We start from the raw sequence: 14307 nt of genomic DNA, 5'->3' as shown, positions 1-14307 counted from the left end.
CCGGCAGCTACCCATTTGCCTGATTTTGTTATTAGCTGATGGCCAATCACCAATGGAGAATACTGAATTAACCGGCCATTTGTAGCTTGGAGTGAACAATGTTTTAGTGAAAAAAATCCTTTCGGTCAAAACTTCACCAAATCAGTGTGAATATTTCAAGATCTCGAAAGCAAAGGGAATTTCCTAAGATACTGGAAATAATCCCATAATTCGCTAGGGCTTGGAAAACTTCCAAAGTCTTTCCAGGCAGCACCGCAGCCAGGTCAAAAGGCTCGAGTGGGCCAGGCACGCAGCCGAACATTTCACGACCAGGTTCAAACCTGGAAGGCTAAACGCGGTGGCAGGTGCCCTGTCGCTACGCAACAGAGAAAAGCATTCCTCTGAGTTGCTCTCAATTCCTCTCGACTCGAAGCTAGACGAAGAGCTGAGGGCGGCAGGTATTGTAGCGGTCACACAAACCAGCGGGATCCGGCCCTCGATCAGAAGACAGTGCACCGAGCGGTCGCAGCTAATGCAAAGTATCAGCTTCCCATGTAGCATATCAAGGCGGACAGATGGCCAAGCAGGTGTACTGGGACAGGTTGGCAAACGAATGACCTTCCACAAAGTACCAGACAAAGTCCACGTGGTGGACAGTCTGTTGTGCGACTCGCATAAGACAGGGCTCGCTACGACTGATAATTTTTGCGGAACTGGTGGTACAGGAAATGCAAAACCTGCACGCAGCACAACAGGGCTCAGACAGTGTGCCGCAGAGAGACAAACTGTTCACTGACCTGTGTTTGAGGCATTTGCGGAGATGGGCAGACGAGGATGCGGGGAGTGTGACCTCCATACACAATCTAAGCCCGCAGAGCCGCTAATCATAACATCTCCACCTGATGACCCGCCCCGGCACGCGGCAGCGGATTTGTTTGCTTTGTCGTGTTACAGGTTTCGTTCATGCGCAAAGGGTGATCAGTTGGATAAAATTGAACAATCTGCGATCTGACGCTTTTAGCACACTTGCTCCACAACCACGGAGGCATTTCTCGCAGACCGGCATCCCAGTGCGGATCCGGGTGACGGGGGGGGGGGGGGGGGACTGCCTGGTGAGCGCTGAGATGCGAGACTTCCTCGCAAGCTGGGCTGTGTAGACTCGTCAGTCGCCCGTTCTGCACCCACCGTCAAATGGTGGGTTCGAGCCAGCAGTGAAGTCCACGTAAACTGCGCTTTATAGCGGCATCGTTTGTTGTCACTGTAGGCGTTGTCATTGCTAGTGAACGGGCGATGTTGACCGTAATTCAGCACCAAAACACACCAAGGATATGCGCCAAGGTGATTATTAGTTCTATACGACCCGCTCGAGTGAGGTGGGTTGGGGTAGTTGATTCCCCCTCCCCCTCCCAAGATATCAAAAAACGACCCTGTCGCTAACCCTAACCAGTGACGACTGTCGCTGCCCCTGACTAGCGACCATATCGCTGCCCCTGACAGAGGTAAAGAAGCGTCCACTCGCCCACGGGTGTGGGAGACTCATATCAATGCCTGCCTTTAGGGACTGAAACGATTTCATTGTTCAAAGTTCTATTTAACAAACTCTTCCATCAAATGTCGATTGTGATGAAACTGAGAGCATTACAACACTCAAAGAGGAAAATATGCTTTAGTGCAAGAGGCCTTTATCGGAACTGCCGTGTGAGGGACAGTTTGTGAACAACTTGTGGATACACTCCGCTGTCTCCCAATTTTTTAAAAGGTTATTTTAATTTAGTTTGATATGGTCCTGGGACCTGTTGCGCTGTCCTTGTTTTACCGGAGGAATTGTGAAGAGCTAGTAAGTGCAGGCAAATCTGAATGCAACATTGGGACAAGTGAGTTGTGTGGGTTGTGAGTAGAACCTAGCTACCTACTTATTTTGGTAAAGGAATGTAGAAAGGACATATCCAATTTGCATATGTTCCCTCCGAACAAAATGTGTGGTGTGTATGGTCATAAATGGGCAGGGTACTGAAGACCTAGATAGTGAACATGTGTTTTTTTATGTGACTATGTTCAGCTCACTGCAACACACATCCGATAGAAGAATTTTAACATCAGGTCTCAGTATCAGGACAGCGTGACTGTGAACCTTATCTTCTTAATAAAAAAGACACTGAAAATTAGCAGATTTGACAACATTTTGCTGGGACGGCCGCTGAGAAAAATTTCATCGTGATCTTAGTTTATGTAAATTTTGGAATAAATTAGCATGCAACGGCAAAGTGTTATAGGTCCAGAGGGATGTCCATTTTTAGAGTACACCTGCGAACAGGCAATACCGTAATTGAAGTAAGATAGTGCTGCTTTTGGGGCAATATTTAGGCTGACTGATATGTCCCATTTACACCTTGCCAAGCTTTGACAATTAGAAAAAGCTGATACCAAAATCCCCCGCTTCAAATCGCAACGTCCTTAATCGTCTGATACATCCGTCTGATATATCAGACGTCTGATATATATCACGTCTGATATATCCAAACGCTTGTCTTTTTAATGCTCTTGAAAAATAGCTTAAAGATGAACTTTGGGTGTTATTTTCAGCAATATGCTCGTGGCAAAGTATTGGAATATCGTGTAAATGTGTTCCAAATAGTCCAAATTTCATGATAGGTCACATTTTTGGAGCATGTTAGGTAAAACAGAATGCTGATTTGGGGATATGACCTGGCCCATTTGCTGCAAGATTCAAGATGCATTTAAGCTTGAGATTTTGTTGATATCTGCGTCCTAGCTGGTAGGCTGGTTGCTTGCCTAAAAGCAATCCGCTCGGTAGGTTGAGTTGGCGTCCCATGAAAAGCAAGCCACGTCCTGTGTGATTACATGGTGTCTTGATCCATGTAAGTAATACATTCTTTGGAAATATATTTTTGTGCAGCATGGGTACCTAGAGCATACGATATTCATGTACCATGGGAGTATTGTGTATATGAGTCGAGGGGGAGGGGTCTATCGCAATCACTTTTCATGAACATTAACACGCGCTCGGGTGGCCAGCTAGATACCCCTTGCTCGGTTGGGGGGGAGCAATTTGAACCTTCCCTGAGATCTCGGGAACTAAGAAAACTGGAGATACCAAATTTACAGGGTGTGTTGACTTGTACGTAAACTCACTTAGGTCAAACTTTGAGGTTCCTAGGTCAAATCTTCGGGTCAAATAAAGTAAAACAATGCCAAATTCCCGGTTAGTGTCCAAGTGCCCTGAGAACCTAGACGACTGTTTCTAAGCAAAAGATCACATGCTAATTTAAAGTCACTGGCCTTGTTTGACTTTTTGAAGGTCACGGCGACCAAAATCATGCAAGACTGTTCTGAGTTTTGCACTTGAATAAGCGACCAATATTACGCTAGGCGGAATGTTTCTAAAAGCAAAATGTGGACCTGGGTCATTTTAGGTCAATGACCTATTCTGAACTCTAAGAAGCCCATGGAAGATGCATAATGCGGTTCCTGCCTATCAATACATTCGAAACAAGCACCAGAAACTATCCACGCAGCAGGCCCACACGAGTTATAAAACAGGTTGGTTTTGACCTTGGTCTGACCTTTGTACCTGACGCCCGGTCAACGTTGTTTGCCCATTCCACAGTTGTGATGTCTAAGGAAGCATATCAGATGATCTATGGCCTCGTCTAACACTCCGTTGCTGGATCTGATTGACACGATTCTCCAAAAATTGGCTTCGCTGAAACCATGGCCTGGCTTTGACCTGTCATAGGTAAGCAGCCTCACAAGGTATGTCTTAATTGTTGACACCAAACAATCCGCTATTCAATTCTCTACAGTAATGCAAAATTTGGCCGCTCAGAAATAATTATTGGAGAAACTTTTGGGGGATGGGGATTCAATTTGACCCCAACCCGAGGACGTGTCAATAATAGGCATTCTTTGCGACTATTCCCTTTTAAATTTTATAGGCTTACTGGCTGACAGGAAGGAAGTGTTGTATAGTTCCGCAAATAGGTTATCAAAGGCAGAACGCACTTAAATATATAATCAGCAAACCGCACATTTTAGATCTGGCTTCCATTTCTGGGATGCAAATCGTCCTAACCCGCAGTGTGATAAGGCAGGTGGTTCATCCTTTTTTAATTGTTTTTTTTTTAAAAACCTCTCTAGCATGTTTTGCAATTGCACCCATGTTTTCAGTGGCCTATTGGGTATCAAGGACGCGTGTTTTGACACAAATAACGTGCCCCTAGCTTGCCCGGTCTTGGAGCAGTGGTGGTTTGTGAGGGACACTGCACGACGATCTACGGCCGGCGCGGGCGGCGGGCAGCAAACACTGATGCCATGAAACGCGTGCGACGGGCCGGCACTGTTAGGCTAACAGAGCCATATGCTATAAAGGCATCCTCAAAACGCATAAAAGTGCACACCATTGAACTAAGAATTTAACGGGAAACGTGCCTGTTTAAGTTTTGTGTCACAGCAGGACATGATCTCGTAGAAATGATGTAAAGCTGAAAAAGTGAAATTTTCTGGAAAGTTTGACATTAGACCTGCCATAATGAAAGCAATTATTCAGCAAACGACATGAAAGCTAGTATCGATCGCGATACCTCGTTAGGACTAATCCACTGATGTTTTCCGCTGAGCTGTATCTTTATTACGTCGGAAGCGTTGGGTGGTGGGTTTTCCGTGGTCAGTCCGCGTTATGAGAAACGGCGAATAAGAACGATGGTCAATGAGACAAGGCAGACCATTCTTATTTTGTGGGAGACAGGCGGGGCAAGCTTTTTTTACCCCTGCCCTGACCAAAGACCATGTAGGTGCCATGTAGGTAGGTGCAAAGACCATCATGTGCTGACTCACGCCGGGGAAGCACTTAAGCTGCAAAGCTTTCCTTGTCATCTGATCGTCTTGGTGTGTGTGCTTATGTTGCATAATTCACCATCCGAGGCTTACACACTTTAGTAAAGGAGTGTAAGCAGGGATAAAATGATCTGCTGACGTTCGGTGACATGGCACGACATTTCAAAAGGCTTATGCCCATGATCGTGAAAATGCATTACGGAATTGCCTGGACACCCTACACCTTGAACAGCTCTGTGCCAGTCAAATACGTCAGTGCTTGGATAGCATTGGTGGCACAGAGGCGATGTACCCCTTTGGGAAGCGTGTTGTGTTGTTGATCGCATTGAGCCTATGTTTAGGCCGACATCCGTCTGGACAGCCACTGGAGGCCCCAACTACACTCAATGGAACTTGGCCCAGATGCTCAGTTGTTGATTCATCGATTCAACTGGTGGAACAGTTTATCGCGCAGATGGATGTGAGTCGCATTAACTTGATCGTCGAAGGTAAGTGTTCAGAATTTCGCCCGTTTGGTTATGCCCGTGTCTATACGTTACCCGTTGAATAAAGGCCTTATTCGCCAATGGTCGTGCCCGTCTGCCATTTCTCTCGATTTATGTACCCGTGGAAGGTACTTTAATGTTTTAAAACAGTTTTGAAAAGCTTTAACGCTAAATTTGCGCCCGTTCTGCCGACTTAAAAGGTTACTTGCGCTTGATGGCATCAAGAGGAACAGTTAACAACACCTAAGCTCATGTACTTGTCCAATGGTAGTTGACAAGAATGTCGGTCACATTTGAAAGCTGGCAACCGTACCTATAAGACTGAATAAATAATGCATTGTGCAATCGCCACTTGTCCATATGTGCTTGAGCAAGGATAAAATCGATCAGTGACAAGTCTGAACTCTGGGTCATGACAAGATTATAAAATTCTACGTCCACGCAGGCAGGAGAGAAAATGTGTCTGTTCTATTATTTATCCTATTGTTTTTGATACCTGAAAAGCAAGCGACATCTGCTTGGAGAATACCATCATTGTGGTGTCAGAACTGGCACTTCCTAACATGATCTCAGTCATTTAGAGCAAAGACCATGCAATTTTGATATAAACAGATGCAAACGACATTTTTGAACACCTCTAGCACCTTCATTTAGCTTTATATGCCTTATGGTGACAACCAAAAGCGTTTTATCTCACGCCTGTCCACCGATCAGCGCGCTAAGTCTGGGGTGCAACGGGCAATGTGAGAGGCCTACACCAGCGATGCTTGGTATTTTACCTCAAAACCGCTGCTCCTCTCAGAACCAGGAAGCCCCGAATGAATCCTCGACATTTGTTGCTCTAACGACCTCTGTTTATCTCTGAACCTTCAGCTTAGGCATCCGCAAACTACAACCATAGATAGACAGGGCTTTTTAACGCCATTACCTTGACGCTGACGATTAGCTACGCTCTTCTAGCCAGTCAGCTTTTCACGGCATGAACACAGCCAACAGCTGGTCACAGTCTTGCACTGAACCCAGCGCATAACTGCGTGGCGAGCGATCAAGCTCATCTGTCTCAAATGGCGCGACGCTGAAAACGCTACGTAGCACGCTGATTGCGTTCGTCGCAAAGTGGCGTGGCCAGCCACGATTCTTGCGACCAGTAATAAGCCTAGTTATTCCGTCTTTTATGCCGCTAAAATTTGCTTTCACTTTCGCAATTTTGTCACCAGTTGGTTCGCAAAGGACTCAGTTTTTTCCACCGATTATATCTGAAAAATCAGAAGCTTTTTTCACCCTTGCACACAGGGAGAAATTGATGCTTTTCCACTGGACCTAATCTGGCGAACCACCTAAAAGACATGTCTAAGAATAGCTTTTTACAATGACCGCGCTGATTACCACCTGCTTAAGCGATATTTTTAGCGACTCGCTTGCGCTGTATGGAAACACCAGTGCCAAATCCGTACATAAGAACGTACATTATATAGAGTGAACATTGATATATGCCGCCCTTACGTTCTTAAACGTTCATAATTTAGGTCAGCCACTGTTGTTATCATGCTGCAAATCTAGTAACACGGATGCGAATAATCATTTAGCGCGGTGGGTTCAAGTTCATACGAAGCTTAACACGTATTTGTTGAATGCGACGCGCTCGGTTGGATGGGAGGGTGATATGAACACATGAGATCTCAGAAACTAAGAGAGCTAAAAAAATCAAATTCACAGGGTAGGTGTACTGTAGCTGGCTGGTGTATACTATTGACTTACAATATTTATGCTTGGTTGGCTGGCGAAAAGACCTAGCACAAGCGAAGTTGAAACTACGTCACCACGCAGGACAATTAAAAATGTGCTACACCAGTTGGCATGGCTTCAGACGGTCATCCGAACTGGCTTGGGTATTACTTCCAGCTGTGATACATCTGTGTCCTAGACTTAAATAGCCATATTTTTATATCATACATAAATCCTGTTGTAAAGCATTGCGGACAACTCGCTCGCATTCGCACAATTTCTAAATTGCTTGTTTTACAACAAATGTTGTTTTTAATCAAACACGTACAGGGAGCAACCACTTCAATGTTTCTTGGTCATAACAGCCAAAAAATTACCATTATTTTTGCAGGAGCGAGTTATTTATTTCAATGCATTGCTATTTGACGGTTGACTTCGCGCTCCTAAGCACCACCTGTCTGCCCACCCATGCCTGATTTTGCCTTCTAACAGCAGTCTGAAATTGCCATGTTTGTTTGCCCTCTCCCTTTCTTATGTGCCGACCTGCATGCATGTCAAAAGCGTATCCTTTGGTTTCTTAATATCTTCGTCGATGCCTTGTACATGCACTGCTCTCATGCATATCCGTATCTGTCTGCACATCTGCCTCTGGCGCTGTCGTATGATCGTATAGCTGTCATCAGCGTATTCCTCCGTCTGAGCAGATGGCTCTGACTTTGGCTGTACACCAGCCGGCGCCTTGCTCATCTGGATGTCGACAGATCTACCTCTGGTGCTCTCGTCCTGCCGGCCGGCGGCGGCGCGGCTCCTCAGCAGCCGCAGTCGGCCTTATCGGGTCACCTGCACCCACCTGCTCGGCACCTGGAGTTCCACGCAGACCTCTAGCCGCGGGGCGTCGCCCGGCTGGGGGCTGACCGTGGCGCTGCTGCTACGACCGGCACGCCTGCCGCACGTGATGCGGGGCCGACTCCTACGGGAGCACCTGCTGGTGCTGTCCGTGGAGGACGCCGTGACACCCCAGACACCACCCAACCGGCACTGGTGGCACGCCCGTTTCCGGCCCGTAAGTGTCCCAGGTCGTGCGTCGGCGTCACGGGTCAGCGCCCCAGGTCAGGGGTCAACATCCCAGATCACGGGGCAGAGACCGATGTCATGGCTCAGTGTCCGATGTCACGGGTCAGCGTCTGATGCCACGGATCAGCGTCCGTTACGGTTTCCCGTCCAACGTTATGAGTTGACATCCGAGGTCACGGGCCAGCGTCAAAGGTCATCGGTCACTTTTCAAGAGTCGCCAGTGCCCGAAATTACAAATCATCGTTAGGGACAAGTGGTCGGCGTATCAGCGTCTGGTGTCACGGTTTGGCGCTCGCTGCTATGGCTAAGCTACTGGGGAACTCTCCGATGGTACGGGATCTAGATAGTGTCAATTTGGGGCCAGGCATGGCTGCCGTTTTGCTGTTCAAGAGCCTTGTTTGGAACACGTTCAGGACAACTATCTTGCTGTTACAAAAATATGGCTTGGCTAACGTCAACTGGAGTTTGAACAACGCAATCTATGCATACTGAAGTCCGTGGTTTATTAGCACACGCACTGAAGTGGACAGGGATCAAATGCCCATCTTGTTTTGTAAATGCATCCGTGGAAAAAAACTTGGTGCTACTTTTTCCACATCAAGTTAGAACCTTTCAAAGCGCTCCTTTTTTGACACACACACACACACACACACACACACACACACACACACACACACACACACACACACACCACACACACACACACACACACACACACACACCACACACACACACACACACACACACACACACACCACACACACACACACACACACACACACACACACACACACACACACACACACACACACACACACACACACACACACACACACACACACATATATATATATATATATATATATATATATATATATATATATATATATAAATTAAACGCATGAAAACACAATGGAACATCTTTAGCATTTAAGTCACCCCTGACGCAAAGAGAACTGGCCAGGACTTATCGAATTTGCAAACAAATTAGGTTCTGTGTTGGGGGTTGGCGAACTTCCGCCCACCCGCAACATTTTTGTTGCTTCTTTATTGTGTAGCTTTTGAGACCGTAGGCGAAGCTGATTTCGTTCCATCCAATCCAGGGCGAGGATTTGTAGGGTCTCAAAAGTGGGTGCGTAACCGGGTTTATGACGATACACATCCATCACACTGGGTTGAGCACTGGTTTTTGATCGCAGTAGGATCAAGCACACGTTTTCTGTTCGTTTTTGTTTTTTGTTGTTGTTTTTTTGCTTCGGTTTCATAGCTGTGGCGAATGACGCTTGCTCTTGGCAGTTTTGATCTCGGAACATAATTCACTTTGATCACGTCTTGATCTCAGAATATAATTCACTTTGAATAGCAAGATAACCTGATATCTGATTTCATTCCAGGATAGCTGCTCCGCTGACATTCAAGAAGCATGGACGTTTCCGAACAACCCTAATCCACTTGTTGAGCATAGTGGCAACTGGTCTTCCGCCAATGGTTTGGTTCTTCGCTTCAAGCCAGCAGAGGGTCCAGTTTCCTTTAAAGGAAGGACAGTGCGTTTCGCATCGAGCAATGTAAGAATGAACGGTACATCCGATGTGAAACAATGTGTAACACTGGCTCATGTAACATGAAGCAGTTTCTTGTTGCCTCTCAGCATTGGGATGAAGTGGGAATCGTTTTTTCACCTTATTATGCTGAAGTCTACCTTCCAACGTAGTTGGTAGCTTTTAAGGAAGTAGGAAAGAAGCGGCTAAAAAACGGGTCTTGCTTGATTGAGGCTAAATATACTGGCGTGCCAGAGTTTCCTTTTCCTTGAAGGCAAGTATGGGAATGAGGAAAGATCAAGAAAACTTGCGCAACTAATAAGTAGTCATGGGGATGACAGACGCAACTTGGTGAGGCCACCAACTTAAGTCCCAAATTACAGTGGTTTCACTTCAAGACAGTTTAATGTGAATGCATGGTTCATTCATACCAAAAATTCTACACGGAAACCAACCTGACGATCTTTGGACAAGCCATCTCTTGAAGCATAGTTTGCCAAAGGTTGCAGTGGTAATACAGATTTGTAGTACACCGATGCACTGTCAACCAAGACACATAACTACCTGATTGGTAAGCTACGTTTGATTCATTTACTCACGATTTAACTCAATGATTGTGTGCCAAGATCACAAATTCCACTTTCAGAAGCTGAATGAAGTAATTCACGAAATCTCAGCAGCACCATTAAGATGCACATGCATGTGTCGTTATAGCCTTAAAATGCTTGCGTATCTGCGTAAAAATGTTCCCAGGAAAGTGGTGACGTCATATCCGAAGGTGGTACGCTGAAGATAGTCGGAAGTCGGGGGAAGACGCTGGAGTTCATAGAGCAAGACCTTGAATTGAGGTATGCTGCAACTACATGGCTACGTTCTGGTGCTCGATAAAGTAGCTCTATGACAGATAAATAGGCAGTCACAGCGGTGGTGTGCAATTAAAAGAATGACATCGAGTATTCGTCAACCAATCGATGCCGTTTCGGTGATGACGCACATGTTCTACCTTTATACGATGTGCCTGTTTGTAACTCACTGAAAATATCACGCATGTTAATAATCGTCGATACTTACACTAATTATCACGGAGCTTAGTTTTCGTCCAAACTGCTCAGCCTAAGTCCTCTTGGCTTCCTTTGGCAGTCTTGATGAATGTCTTGGGAAATACTTTAGGCATGTCGTTAGTGCCTGCAGATGAACTAAACATAGGACTCCCTGTCCGCATGAAATAGGCTCATTTGCACACATGCAGAACGGTTCGAAAACATTGGTGGTAATTTATACACCATAAAACAACGCAGCTCTCATATTTTCCATACAACAGTCGTTCACTGCGTCCGGGTAACAGATCTGGACAATGCCGGCAAGCAGTCGTAAGCGAAGCTAGATGATGACTTTACGGAACCACGGTCTCCTTTTCTACTAGAACATGGGGCTTGTGTGTTAAACTCACGACATTCCGAAAGCTGTAAAGTTCATTCCACTCGGCCAATGTCTCTACATATGATCACCACCAGTCAGCTTGAGTGGCTAGCTTTAATAAATCTAACATTTCTCGAGAATCGGAAAGATCTGATGTGGCTTGCCGGGTTTCCAGACATTCTGACTGTCAACTAGAGCAGGCGTGTGCTGGGGCTGCGACTGAACCTGTTAGTTTCCAGTTGACTTTTAGTTGTTTTCGTTGACGAACGATTCGAGCTGCCTGCATCACGTGGCAATGACCTGCTTAATATCACATGCAAAAATTATGGACATGGCGGTCATCTAAACCCGGAATGCACTCACCACCTTAACGTCTGCGCCATGCTGTCTCCAATTAGGTAGGCTCTAAATGCGTAATAGACTATCAAAAATTGATGTAAAGGCCTGAAATTTGAACTAATGTTTGAGGATCTAGCTGATGTGCTGTATCATACTGAAATGTTTGCAAATATTGAATCCGGTTCTTTGAACGAATGGGTTTCTGGATTCAGAGCTCACGTTACGCAGTGCTTGTTGTGCGAGCCCTTATCCCTACCATCCGACCACACAACGCTAGATCAACGGTACAATTTGGTAGTACCAGACTTCGGTCTATTTCCACCCGCAGTGATAGCGCACGCATTGCGTTAAGCAAACGGCTGCCGACGTACCTATGTAAGACGACGATGTGCTGACTGATCAGCTTACCCAGTGAAGGCTCCTTGCTGTGGCCTTGTTTTTCCAGAGCGGAGATCGTGCTCGCGCCGAGCCACGTCGCCGGCTCGGACGAAGGCGCTGGGATGCTACACCTCTTAGCACATAGGCAAGCGGAGGTGGCCATGGGTCACTTCCGCGTCAGCCAGAATAAGCTGCAAACCGTCGAATTCACCGGCGGGCTGGAGGCCAACTCGTACGGCTTCATCGTCGCCAACCCCAGTGAGACTCGCGGAGGGCTATTGAAGCATCAAGTGTGCTGGAGAGTTCGACGATTTCGTTGGACGCTCAAGATTGCAAAAGCGGTGTTTTTTTCTGCAGAGCTGTGAGGTGCCAGCCCGGACTCCGCGATCATGCGGACATCAAGCGTAAAAATATTGCACCACACTGCGCCACTAATATAATTGAGAAATGTACCCGCTGTAGCTAAACTGCACCTAACGTAGCCTGCTGTTTTACTTAGATCATGACGCTTGGAAGCGTGTATGGTAAAAGCGCTTCAGCGCCCCAGGCATGTCCATTTGTATCATTTTGTCGTGCAGACCTTTTATCACTTGTATCATTTAGATGACCGCAGTCTCACACATATAATTCCGTATATTTTTGATAGTGTGTCCAAATGCATTGTGTTTATAAAAGTGGACCAATGAAACTGAGAGTGTGTGCAGACTCTGCACCCAGCTGAATAAATCGGCAACATTATCATGCACCTGGGTGGTTGGTTGAATATTCATGCTCGGGGTGGGGACGATAAAGTTGAGCCACATGAGATCTAAACAGTACAAGAGCTAGAGACTATAAGTCCATAGCGTGGGTTCGTCTGTATGTAAACTAGCCTGCGTCATAATTTGAGATCCATGGAGCGTTACCTTCGGGTCAAATAAGGTCACACAACGTGACAACTCAAGATTGTTGGCCAAAATACCCCAGACATTCTCATGTAACCGCCTTGAACGTCGATAAATGTTCTAAGCCACTAGTGTTCATTTTGCTTCAGTACCCTTGTTTGACGTTTCAAAGGCTATGGTAACCATAAACCTGCGAGGTTATTTTAATTTCTGCACTTGTATAAGCAGCAAGGATTACGCTAGACAGTATGATCCTGAAAGCAAAAAGCGCGTCCGGGTCAGTTTACGTCAGTGACCTACTCTGACCTAAAATAAGACTATGGAAGATCTGCTGTTCAATAGCCTACAGTGGCGCAAAGCTTATGCTTCTACGCCGCGCCCGTCAGAAGTTATTTTCTTAAAAAGCCTTCGAAGGATGGAGGTCAAAATTAACCGTCACAACCGAACGCGTGTTGAAGCATCGGGCCGTTTGTAATAACCTGTTGTATATTCTAATCGACAAACTATTGATTCCATCGGGCTTATTGGCTCAGGACAACGGGTTCGGAGGAGGCCTGTGCGTGGTCCGGAGACCGCGGCATGACGTAGGCTTACGCTGCCCGGCTCTCGACGGATTTTCGTCCCCAGACTTTGGCCGGTTGGCACTGACCGGCCGTGAAAATTGCGGCGTAGAGTTCGGTGGATCCCTGCTGAGAAGCACGTACTCCGAGTTTTATGGTGGTGGTGTGGCCTTGCCACAGGATCCAGGTCAATATGAATGGTTACGAATGTCAAATTGTTTTCATGGCTACAAACTTGAGAGGATTTGTGCTGGGGACGGGTTGGTGAGGGGGCTGCTTGCTAGAGTCCAGCCCATTTTCAGTTTTACAACGCTGAATTGGACAACACATCCTGCGCCTCTAAACAGAATCTTGGCATCTCACCCCGCCCCTTCCCTGCCGAATTAGAGTCCACGAGTGCAAAAGACTGCCCATTGCCTATTCTAAGTACCATCATGCTCAAGCTTTGACGGCATCTAATAAAACATATGCCCACGCGTTTGTATACATAGTTTTGCCAACCAGGTATTGTGCCAGCTTACCCTCTTTCCTCGCTCTCAGATGCCTCAGTACCAGCTGAGACGTGCGTGCACCGACTCCTGTACCGCGCTCGCGGGTGCGTCAAAGGAAACTGGATCCTGTGTCCACTGACCCATGACCCAGCCTCAGCTGCCTAAGCACCCACTGAGACATACGCCAACTCACGCATGTATCCTGGTCCGAAGACACCAGTCGCAGTCAAGTTCTGTACTAAGTGACGGCTGTACCGGCGTCCCCAGACAAGCTCTCCATCAGCGGCGGCATCAACTGGCGGGCGTACTCGGAGCCGTTCTCCGGACTGGTGTGGCTGTGCGTGGCGCTGCTGGCCGGCCTGGTGTGGCTCTGTTGGTGTCTGGTGCAGTGGGCCGGGCCGGACGCGCCGGCCGGGCCGGCCAACACCGCCTGGGCCGTCGTCTGCATGACCCTGCAGCAAGGTGCGTGCCGACGTCACGGGCTCGGCCCAGCCAGCGGCCGCCGCAGTACACGGCAGGCCCGGCGGAAGGATGGGACGTCCGGTACAGTTACTTTCTGTCAGTAGTCATCAGTCAGGCTG

This window comes from Pollicipes pollicipes, unplaced genomic scaffold, assembly GCF_011947565.3.
Source record: "Pollicipes pollicipes isolate AB1234 unplaced genomic scaffold, Ppol_2.1 Scaffold_2555;HRSCAF=2994_pilon_pilon_pilon, whole genome shotgun sequence".
Lineage (NCBI taxonomy): Eukaryota > Metazoa > Arthropoda > Thecostraca > Pollicipedomorpha > Pollicipedidae > Pollicipes > Pollicipes pollicipes.
Note: the sequence above shows the minus strand (reverse complement) of the source record.